At 36.1% G+C, this 12275-nt stretch overlaps 1 long non-coding RNA gene across 1 annotated transcript in view; it reads left to right on the top strand.

Moving 5' to 3' along the window:
- The window catches only part of LOC140637090 (uncharacterized), a 39486-nt gene that overhangs the window by 13913 nt on the left and 13298 nt on the right, over positions 1-12275 (top strand). Inside the window, exon 4 of the long non-coding RNA XR_012034325.1 lies at positions 6017-6155. This is a non-coding gene — a long non-coding RNA (uncharacterized lncRNA). The remainder of the gene's footprint in view (positions 1-6016; positions 6156-12275) is intronic.

Here is a 12275-nt window from a genome sequence, read left to right as displayed (position 1 = left end):
TCTGTCATCTACTCTAAAGTTAGACTTTTTGGATTTAATAAAGAAATAGAATTTGCAGGTGGTATGTGCCTGAACAGACAGCCTAATATCAAGTGATATTACAAAACACTTAAATGAAAATTAGTAGGCTGTCCTCACTAATCCTATTCTGTAAAATATTTTCAGATGATTCATCTTAACTTGTTTCGACAGCCATGTTGGTGTGTGTCTTTCTTGCCCCACTGGGAACAATGCCAGGCAGATAATGCATGAAGTCACGGGACGTGTTATGATGCTATCCCTGAAAGATTTCCAGCCTAAGTTATACTCAACAGCATTATCCTACAGGGAGCCTAGAACCCCAGTGGATTCTTAAAGTACATGCAGATGTGTTTTCTGAATAAGCAGTGCTAGAAATATTGCTTACTCTTCTGGAATGTGCTAATATAGAAACAGATACAAATATTAGAATAAGGAATTGTAAAACATACATAGATGGATTAATCATATTCATTTCTTGCTACCTAAAGTGCTTTTCCCCCATTACTTTGTACATATGCATATATGTATCTGGGTTTGTGTGTCTATGTGTGCGCACGTGTACATATACACAATATATGTATGTCTATATAAAGTTTTGCTGTATGTTGAGTTGTTTTACTTAAAGTAATAATCTCGAAGCATATTTCCTCATATTTAATTAGTGTACCTATCCTGGAATGGAAAATGATTTTTGTTCTTTTCATTTTTGCTATCATTTATTGAACAATTATTTGCCAGGAATCTACGTTAAATGTCTAACACATATCATCTCATTTAATCCTTACAATGACCTTAAAAAATAAGTATTTTTCTGTCTGTTTTACCAAGGAGGAAATTATGCCTCTGAGGAATCAGGGCTTATGTGAGACAATTAGTTAATAAATGGGGAAACCAAAATTCAAATTTGGGCTCAACTCCAGAGCCACTGCTCTTAACCAGTATTTCTTTCAAGTCAGCAAACCAATAACTAACTCAATATATTAGTACAAAAGGGATATAAAAGTGATTCCAATTAAATATGCTTAATTGAAAGATCATAATAAATGAATAAAATATATTCATTCTAACTAAAAGCAGTAGGAGGGAATTTATTGCTCTGCTGTCTCTAGCCTTAAATGTCTCCTTGCTCCCTCACACCAACATCCAAAACTATTTGAGAAAAAAAAAACAAAAAACAAAACAAAACAAAACTATTTGAGAGGAATATAAATCTAACATTGGGTCTGAAATATTTTGACACTTTACATTTCTACACCATTTCTTAAAATACTGTTAATTATTTAAATTCTATCACATTGTCATTTGCTCAAGGTAAAGTCACACAAGAACGTTTTGCATACTGTTCTGTTCCTTCAAGAGATTTCATCACCCTTTTAGTTTCTGTACAGTGAGTTCTATTCTCCTGGCATATATCTCCCCTTCTGCCTTTTTTACTCTCTTCAGAGGTGCTTCCAAAGATAGAAATAATAGGAATAATAGAAATAATAGGAAAGAGCCTATCATCATAAATTTCAGAGACAGCAGGATAATATATTAACAAAGTGTGTTATTTTATTTGGATTTACTGGCCATCTAAAGTGTTATTTCCAGCATACATAACCATTTCTAGTTCTTTTACACAAGGAGTACAAGCTGGCATTTATTTTAATGTAATGAATAAATCCAGAGTCAGCCCTACATATAGGCAAGTAATATTTGAGGCCCCATCTACTGGATTTGTGAAAGTTCCTATCATACCGTTTCATGAGATAACAAAAGTAGGGATGGTATCCACCCAGGGTACATAAACAGTTCAGTAAAACATGCTTAGATGCCAACGCAATTGTTTTTGATAGAAGATAGAGCCAATCTCTTTTTCAAAATGTGGGAAATCAGTACTGAATTTTTCAGTCTTTTTCCTCCTTCTACTCCAAGTGAACTGTATAACCCTCTTCTCAGGGACAGAGAGAAATAGTGCAAAGAAGGAGTGTGGTGCAAAGAAAGATAGGAAGCTTAATTTTATAGCAGGTATTTTCTAGCCTAACTGGAGAGTAAAAATCTTTTTATGCTGTAATTCTGCATGTATGTTTTCTATAGTAATCTAGCAACACCAGCAGCATTAGTCACAAAAATACAACTGAATGTAACTGATATTGAGCTGAAGCAAGAGCAAAACAAAAGATTATGAATTCTTTACAGTCACTATAAAATCATGATAAATAGTGTAATCATTCTGACACAGCCTATTCTGAGATACATTGTTGACAACTAAAAGAGAAAAAGCACATGACTTGGAGCCAGAACAATAAATGAAGAACAGGATCTAGACAAGAGCAGGACAGAGTATTCCCATAACACATCTCAGCAAGAGTCTCATCCTTTCATAGTAGTGAGAAATAACAAGTTAATACAAATTTGTACTAACAAAATTACAAATGCATGTACCCTTTGAACTGGTTGCTAATTATGAGATTTGACATCCATACATGATTTATCCACTGCAGTGTTACTACAACAGCAAAAATTGGAAACAACCCAGATTTTAATCAAAGGGCACTAGTTTTCTAAATGATGCTATATCCTTGCAATAGAATACTATGTAGCTGTAACAGATAATAAGGTATCTCTCCACACATTGTCTTAGTCCACCCGGGCTGCTGTACCAAATTGCCATAGACTAAGCAGCTTAAATAACATAATTTATTTCTCACAGTTCTGGAGGCTGGGAAGGCCAAGACCAAGGTACCAGCAGGGATCCAGTTCTTGGCAAAGGTCCTCTTTGCCAATTCTGGCTTGTAGATAGTCACTTTTTAGCCAAATTCTTACATGATGGAAAGACAGAGAGCTCTGGTCTCATCCTCTTCTTGTAAGGACACAACCCATTATGGAGGCTCCACCCTCATGACCTCATCTAAACATAATTACAACCCAAAAGTCCCACCTTCAAATATCATCACATGGGATTTTAGGGGAAGTGGAGGGGAGACATAACATTCAGTCCATAACAGCACTAGACAAGAAAAGCTTTCTAAGGTCCATTAAGTAAAAAAAAGCACTTTGCAAAACCATTTCATAGAATGCTATGTGTTTAAAAGATGGAGCAAATTAGAATATATATTGATATTTTCTGTAAGTTATATTTTAAAAATTCAGAAATCTTATTATATTGGAAATTGATAAAAGTGTTCATCTGTGGGCAAAGAATGGAAACTCGGAAGATGAATGGAAGTAACTAGCACTTTTTAATATCTGAATAATATGACTGTATTAAGTAAATGCTTTAATTAAAGATCAAAGGGAAAGCCAGTATTGAAATTGGGCCTATGCTTTTGTCAAAAAAATTCAACACTCACTAATGACAAAACTCTAATAAACTGGAACTAAAATTAAAATTCCTTCACCAGATAAAGAACATCTAAAAAACCTTATAGTTATTATACACTTCATGGTGAAAAACAGAATTCTCCTCCCCCACTCCAAGATCAAGAGCAAACCAAGGATATCTTCTCTCATCCCTTCTATTAAACATTATACTGAAAGTCCTATCAAGGAAATCAGGCCAGAGAAAGAAATAAAAGGTATACAGATGTAAATGGAAGAGGCAAACTATCTTCATTCACAAATAAGATTATTGAGTACATATAAATTTATAATGAATCAGCAAAGAAAACTAGGAGAACTAATAAATGAATTTTGGAAGGCTGTAGGATACAATTCATGAAAATATATAAGAATATACAAAATCAACTTTATGAAGATATGCTATCAAAAAACAATTGGAAATTTAAAATCATAAAATACCATTTACAATAGTAGCATAACCATAAAATACCCAGGGATAAGGTTATCAAAAGATAGAAACTACCTGTACTTGAAAATGACAAAATACTGTTAAGAGAAATTAAAGAAGTGTGAAATAAATGGACCAGTATATCCCATTTATTGATAGGAAAGCTTACTATTGTTAAAACGTCAGTTCTGCCCAATTGGTCCATAGATTCCATGTTATTTCAACCAAAATATGGCAAGCTTTTTGTGAAAATTGACATACTGATTTTAAAATTCTCATGTAAGTATAAAGGAACAAGTAGAGCCAAAATAATTTTTAAAAGATGAACAAAGTTAGAAGATTTATACTACCTGATTTCTGTACTTACTATAAAACTGCAATAATACAGTTAGTGTGGTATTAATGTAAGAGCAGACATGTAGATCAAAGAAACAGAAGAATCTAGAAATAAACCCACATATATATGGTCAACTGATTTTTTACAAAAATGCCAAGGCAACACAATGCAGAAAGGGTAATCTTTTCAACAAACAGTAGTGAACAATAGAAGAGCCATATTTTTTTAAAAAAAAAACAACTTAGTTCTTGACTCATTTAATATATGAAATTAATCTGCAATGTGTCACAAGCCTAACATAAGAGCTGAAAGTATAAAACATTTAGTAGAAAACAGAAGAAAATCTGCTGTAACAGGATAGGCAAAGATTTCTTAGATTGCACACAAAAAGCAGAACTGTATGACTAAAAAATTGAAAATCAGACTTCATCAAAATTCTAAGTGACATTGCTAAAGGTAAATAAAAATGCAAACCACAGAATAGGAAAAATTCATAATACGTACATCTGATGAAGGGCGTATAACCGCAACACATAAAGACGTCTTCTAACTCAATAACAAGAAAACATATGGAAGTAAAACTGGACAATATGCTTGAACAAAAATTTCACAAAATAAGAAAAATAGCCAAAGTGCATATAAAACAATGCTAAGCATCTTTATTGATCACTGATTGCCTGAAGGCATGGCTGGGGGTATTGAATACAAAGAGGTAAGAGAGAACTGGGGGGAGAACTGGATACGATTTGTGACTTCCACTGGTCACAATTGAGGTGGTGGTTAAACAGGTGTATAAGTATTTGTCAGAACCACCCAACTGTACACTTAAAATCAGTACATTTATGTGAATTGTATCACAAAATTTGATTTTAAGAAACAGCATTACGAAGCAAGGAGGCCCGATGTGAGCAGAGGGAGAAAAAGCAGCCAAGGAGATAAGAAAAACTCCAAGAGAATGTATTAGATACCTCTTGAACACTACTTAAAATACTCTTGGCCACACGTCCAACCATAGCCACACAGCAGTGACCAGACCTGTGTGGTCTATGACCAGCTTTGCACACTTGCAGCCTGACAGCTTGTCCTGTCACCTCAGCCTGTGCTCTGGTTCCATCAGCTCTTGGCTCCTCTGGCATGCTGAACCAGCTCAATACTACGTTTCTCAACCTGAAAATACAGGGAAGTTAATGTTCATGTAGCTCTCCTGACCAACAGGGTAGCAGAGACAATGAACAAATGTAGTCAGTTTCCAAATGCCTTACGTAAACTCCCATAGATAGGACCTCATCTTGGCTTTTTCTCCTTCCTTGTTTCATTCTTCTAGTTCCTTACTGCTTCCTGGGATCATTTCACAATAAACCACTTTCATGCTAGCTTTATTTCAGGCTCTGCTTTCATGGGAACACAGAGTAGGGCATGGTAAGAAGGCAAATAATAATAAAATAATAGCGAAAAAGTATTATGTGTTTACTATGTGCTAGACACTACTTTAAGACTTTAAGATTTCTGCCTATATTATGTTACTTAACATAATATACATTGTACTTAACAGCAACCCAATTTATGTAAGAGAAGACAGAGGCAGGAAAAAAGGTAAGTGGTAGGCAGCAAAGTGGTCAACAATGACAAAGAGTACTAAAAAAATTATGAAATTCAATGAAATTTACAAGTAGGCTATTACTGATGACTTTCATACAAGTGACTTCAGCAAAGTAATGGGAGAAGCTAAATTTGAGGATACTTTTTTAAACCTTAACTGAACATCAATAGCTAATTGTGCAGAAATGTAAACAACACTTGGAGAAACAGTGAGGAATACTGTGCTGGATAAACTTAACAAAGCCTTTATACCCACTCAGATTCTAAATGTTTCTACATTTCTTCGACAGGGTGAATTTGATATCAACTTGAGGATATGAAGTCAAGGAATTTTTTCTGAGATTCTCAAATGTGTGGGTAACACACTGTAAAACAATAATGAACCACGTTGTTGATGTAAGAGAAGAAGTAGGATTGGATACAATAATGGTAAGAGGAAACCCAAATATATTCAAGGCCAACTCTGATGGCCTTTACCTATTTATCATGATGGAACTTTTATACCCCAGAGTGAATTCACCAAAATAATATATTTCATATTTTAGTTTTCTTTGTGCCAATACTGGATTGTATGCTATTATTTCTCCAGAAATGCTAAATAAAAAAGAAGACGAAAAGCATGAACATGAAGTCCAACCAAGGACTATTGATTTGAAAATCTAGCATTTGGGATCCCTGGGTGGCGCAGCAGTTTGGCGCCTGCCTTTGGCCCAGGGCGCGATCCTGGAGACCCGGGATCAAATCCCACATCGGGCTCCCGGTGCATGGAGCCTGCTTCTCCCTCTGCCTGTGCCTCTGCCTCTCTCTCTCTCACTGTGTGCCTATCATAAATAAATAAAAAAAAAAATTAAAAAAAAAAAAAAAAAAAAAAAAAAAAAAAAAAGAAAATCTAGCATTTGCCATACTTTTGCTATTCATAGGCCGTATTGTTGGTCATAAGTAAATTAAGACTTCAAATTTGGGGTAAATGAATGTGCATCATGTTTCTAATGAACTTTCAAGGTCATGAATGTTAATCACCTTTTCTCTGCTATGTTATTCAATACAGTGATAAGCCACCCAGTTCAATATGCAAGTTCTAAAAACCCAGCCTCAAAATCCTGGCCCCCTGTTTTGACTCTAATCAATGCAAAGTTCAGATTTGAAAGTTAGCCAGTATGTTCAAATATAAATCCCAATAAGTAAGGCAGTAGTTGATATTCTTAGTAGGCTCATGGCAATTGGTATCCATCTGCCGTCTCTGTTGGCATATCATCCCAGCTTAGTATTCTCAGTGCTGCATCAAGTGCTGTCATTTATCAGGTGTTCAGCACATTAAAGTGAAACTAAACTTGAAAAAATTGAAAGCAAAACTTCATAGGATGTCTGTGCACTCCAGCAATAAAAAGATGTGTTGCAGGAATAAATATGTGCTGGCAACACATCTCTTCTCATATTTCAAGGACAAAATTGGAACCATATTTCCAGGGGGTGCAAACATTGATTGCTATGTGTTCTTATAAACAGAGAACTACAAACAGTACTGTAGTATTCTCTTGATCCTCCTTCACTTTTATGTGAAGTCCAAAAATGTATCAGTTAAAGGAGCTTCTGAATTCAGTTCTGAAAAGAGGAATTCATATGTTAAGAATAGAGGCAGAGCATCCTCCAGGTAAGAGTAAAAACAAACAAAACCACAGTTGTAAAAAACAAAAACAAAACAAAACAAAACAAAAAAACCAAACAGTTGTGTTCAATTTGAAAGATTTAAAACTATTATTCACTAATGGTTATAAAATAAGTGAGCACAAATCAAGAATTATCTCAAAGCTTCATTTAATTGTAGGTTTTGTACTTTCATTTCTCTTCCTCCCTACACTAATGGTTAGCCATGGTCATTTATGTCCCATGCAAGCAAAACACTCAATCCCTCTCCACCTCATTCCATTCAGGAGATTTATCATCACTCACAAGGCATTGCATTATTTAGCTCCTACTATCCTTTGGAGCCTCATCTTTGCCTACTCTCTTTCTTTCTCTAATAAGCCCCAGTTACACTAAATTTCTTTCAGTTCCTCAAATCCACACCCCCCCCCCCAATATACACGTCTTTCTGCCTAAGACATTAGCACATGTTACTCTCTCTGCCTGAAAAACCACTTCCCATCAGGGTTCACATGACTAACTTGCATGCATTCCTCAGATTTCAAAGTTAGTGTTTACTCCAGGAAGATGACTGCACACCCCCATCCCATCAACATTGTCCCAAGACTCTAATCAAGTTCTTTCATTGCATCCTTGCTTCTTCTTAGCACTTACAATTAGAGCCAAATATTTAATTTTGAATCTATTTATTTAGTGTTTGGGAGTAGCTTCCTTTTATTTATTTATTTTTTGGGGGGGAGTAGCTTTCTTAAACACTGATCTTGTCTGTCTTGTGGGTCATCAGGTCCTAAATACTAAAATTAGTGCTCTAAATACTTAAGTATATGAATAGTTATTTGGGAGGGAAAGAAGGCAGGCAGACAAGGAGGGAGGGAGGAATAAAGAAATCAGGAAGGGGGAAGGAGAGAAATAGAAAGAGATAAAAAAAGGAAGGGAGGAAGAGAGGGAGAAAGAAATGGAGGAAAGACTAAGTACCTAATGGCTAAGTCCTGTTGTGTAAAACCAGAGGGCAACTCTCCAGTGCTATGTATAGGGATCCAATGGCCAAGTAGAAAATTATGTTTGAAACCTGTCTCAAGAAAGTGTCAAGTTTCAAAAAAAAAAAAAAAAAAAGAAAAGAAAAAGAAAAGAAAGAAAGTGTCAAGATTCAAGGGAAAAAAAAACAGGGAAGTGAACTCAAATAGCAGCAAGTGGAAGCATAGAGTGTGATGATGAATTTTATATGACAAATTGGCCAGGGAGATCTAGATTAAACATTATTTCTAGGTGTGTCTGTGAGAGTATTTCAGGATGAGATTGGCACTTAAATTGGTGGACTCAGTAAAGTAGATAGACCTTCCTAATGTGGATGGACATACCCAATCTGTTCAAGGGCCTGAATAGAAAAAGCATAGAAAAGAGGAACCTGCCCTTTTATTTCTTACTGCCTGCTTGCTTGAGTTTTGACATCTCATTTCATCTTGTCTGGCTTCAGACTGGGATATAAACCATTGGCTCCCCTGGTTCTCAAGCCTTTTAACTCAGACTAAATTACACCATTGACTTTCCTGGGTCTTTAGCTTGCAGACAGAAGACTCTGGCACTTCTCAGGATCTGTGATCACATAAGGCAATTCTTCAGAGTAAGTGAATGAATGAACAAATTAATGAATGAATACACACACACACACACACACAGTCATCTTATTGGTTTTGTTTCCCTGGAGAACCTTGACTAATGCATATAGGTATAATCCAGAGATGAGGAGATCAGGGACCAGGGACTGCAAAGAAGTTTTCATATACTGTGTCGGATTTTGTTTGTGTGATAAGCCTGGTCCCCATAAAGGGACCTGCATAAAGTAACTTGAGACCATTTGTTTCTACCAGGATTTTGATTCTGGCCAATACTGACAATTTGCTCAACATATACTTCTGTCGGATTGTCAAATATTAGGAATATGAAGTTTAACTTCTAGTAAAGAAAATAAGTTTTTAAATTAAATCCTATAGACCCAGCCTTAGGTTCAATGAGATCTTATTCCCTTAATTAACTAGGTGTTAAAAAAAAAAATTAACTAGGTGTTATACAGAGAATACTTGTGCTTGATTTTTTTTTAAAGTGAATTTAATTGAAATGTTATATTATTTCTGGCTACTTTGTATCGAATTAATACATATATTTAACATATATCCACCACTGTCTTCAAACCATTTCCTCCCAATCACCTAGTAGGATTTGAAAAATTCAAATATGAATATTCGAGATGGAAGAGTCAAAATAAACATTTTGACTTACTGGAAGTTAGTCACTATTATTACTAAAGAATATACTGAGAAAGCTCACAATCTTAGACCCCAAGCCAGGTTACATAAACAAACAGAAAGCCTTCTGAAGGCATTTGCTTTCCCTAATTTGTCTACTCTGGTTGCCAGAGAACTATCTGTGTTAAATCAGAAAGTCTACACAATCTCTTTGATCTATAAAACCTGAATATGTTTTGAAGTCATAGTTTTATGAAAACAAAGGATTTTTGAGGATGATTGCTCTCCATAGTTTCCAGTCTCCAAAGATACCTGCCATCAATTCTTTCCTTCCCTATTTGTACATGCCACTAAGGGGAGACAGAGTTTATTTCCCCTTCATTTGAATGTGGGCTGGCTATTTACTCCTCTGACCAACAGAATGCAATAGGGGTGATATTCTGGGACTCCTGACCTAAGGCTTTAAGAAGACTGGCAGCTTCTGCTTCCTTACTCTTGAAATTCTTGCTCCTGAGAAACACTCATCCCCCACCCCATTGACCCGAACACATGTGATGTGAAACCAACGACAGAAGGAAAAGCCATATTGAGGAGAATGGAGGCCCTCAGGTCAATAGTCCTAGATGAGTCTCCTCCTGACAGTCAACCTCCACAGCCAACCATTGAGTGAGCGTCCCGTATGTCCTAGCTCAGCTGAACTCTAAAATAACTACAACATCACTTAGAGCAGAACTGAGCCCAGTCAATCTACACAACAATGGAAGATAATAAAACGTTATTTTGAACAAGTTCGGGGATCATTGGTTCCACAGTAGTAGATAACCAAAGGCACACAACCGTGACATTTGTTTTACTCCACATAACCATCACAGAAATATATGCTACTAACTTTGACTATTGTATGAAAAGTTCTGACTTGCACTTGTAGTTCCTCTTAGTAACTTATAAATATCTTCAAAGATTGTGTTTGGGTTTATTGTGGATTTTACCTCATATATTCTTCAGGTTTTGCATTTCCTCTTCAATGTGGGCCATGCTTTTTTTCATACTAAAATGTCCACCCTAGGCTTTTTTAGTTACTTGGTCATACTATTTATAGGGTGTTTTTTTAGTATTTTCATAAGCCAAAGCTCAAAATTTGCCTTAAGTTCCAAATATTTTTCCAGGTAATGCACAAAAAAAAAAAAAAAAAAAAAAAAAAAAGGCGGGGGATGGCTTCCTTTAATACGTTCTCAAATTGATGTACTTAGTGAACACACTGTACTCAGTAGAAGACAAGCAAAAAGCAACTACATTTTTTCTTCAAACTTCCTGTTAAACTCACTTTGACAGATAGTTCTTCCCCTGCCCTTGAGTGAAATCTTGGAGGAATGCCTATGGTTTTAATAACAACTCATAAATAATTTATGGACATTCCCCTTTTCAAAGTAATTTAAAGTCCAGTCCAGTGTGATATTAGAACTCCAATCTAGCTTAAAACTTCTCCTTTCCTGCAGCTTGGAACTGCACTGGGCTTGGCAGAGTCACAGAAGTAAGGGAAGAAGGGAGTGGAGGGCAGGGTCAAAGTATTGTCATAGCATCCTGGCTCCATCCCCCACCCTCCTCACATGACTGGTGCATTTGAAATCTGGTGTTGGTGCATGCTAGGTACAGAGGTCCACATCCTCTCTCTTAGGAGGGACAATTGTGGGTTCGTGCATGGTCTGCCTGCTGGAGAACTCTGGCTTTATTTCCCTGATATAGGAAATGTCTCCTCTGGAGACCACGACTGAGTCTTCTCTCAGTGCTTGGTTTACAGTAATTCATTCTTTTATTAGAATACCTTCTCCCTTTATGCCTATCCAGTAGGGTCCCTAGAACGACTCCAAACCAGCTGTTTTGTGAGATCCACATTGGTTCTGGGAACATCCAATTTCCCTCGCCTTTGTTGTAAATGCACCTCACTCACAATATGGCCATCGCTTTGCTCTGCTGTCAGGCTGTTTGATCCAGCCCGTAAGCTTAATAGGCAAGAGTCACATATCAGTCATTACGTCCCTCTGACCACCTAATAGGGACATATGCTCTCCAATGATATTCCTGAAGTATCCCTTGGTTGGTTTGAACTGAAAAGAATATTCCCCATCATGTCCCCACCGCCAGGATAGGAGGAATACATAATAAACTACTAATACGCCCTCAAGAAATAAATTGATAACCACATCTTCATTCTCTAATGAACACTTGTACGCGGGCTAGGGTCAGATGATGAGTCGGTGGAAACTCACACCCTCCTCTAATGTTTGAAGGGCCAGCTCAGGATACAAATGGAGGCCCACCTAACATTCATATAAATATTTAGAAGTTCAAATCAAGCTAATAAACAGTTATATAAAATGCATCTTACCCTCCAACCTTGACAAATATACCTTTCTAAAAACAAAACTGAAAACCATGTGTGTAGCTCTGGTTTCCATGTGAATTAAAATGGATAGAAACAACTGAATTTAATTATTACTGGGTACTTCTGAGTATGCTATTTGCCAAGCTAGCAATATCTGGGTAAGTAATAAAATAAAGAAAATATTGCTTATGTATTTATGTCATAAAATGTACATTCAATTTAACAAAATCCTAATTATGCTGTTAGAATCAATCATTTTACACAATTGATGTCTTAATG

Source organism: Canis lupus, chromosome 1 (genome assembly GCF_048164855.1).
Source record: "Canis lupus baileyi chromosome 1, mCanLup2.hap1, whole genome shotgun sequence".
Lineage (NCBI taxonomy): Eukaryota > Metazoa > Chordata > Mammalia > Carnivora > Canidae > Canis > Canis lupus.
The sequence above is the reverse complement of the archived record's forward strand: the minus strand, read 5'-3'. Positions and strand labels throughout refer to the sequence as shown.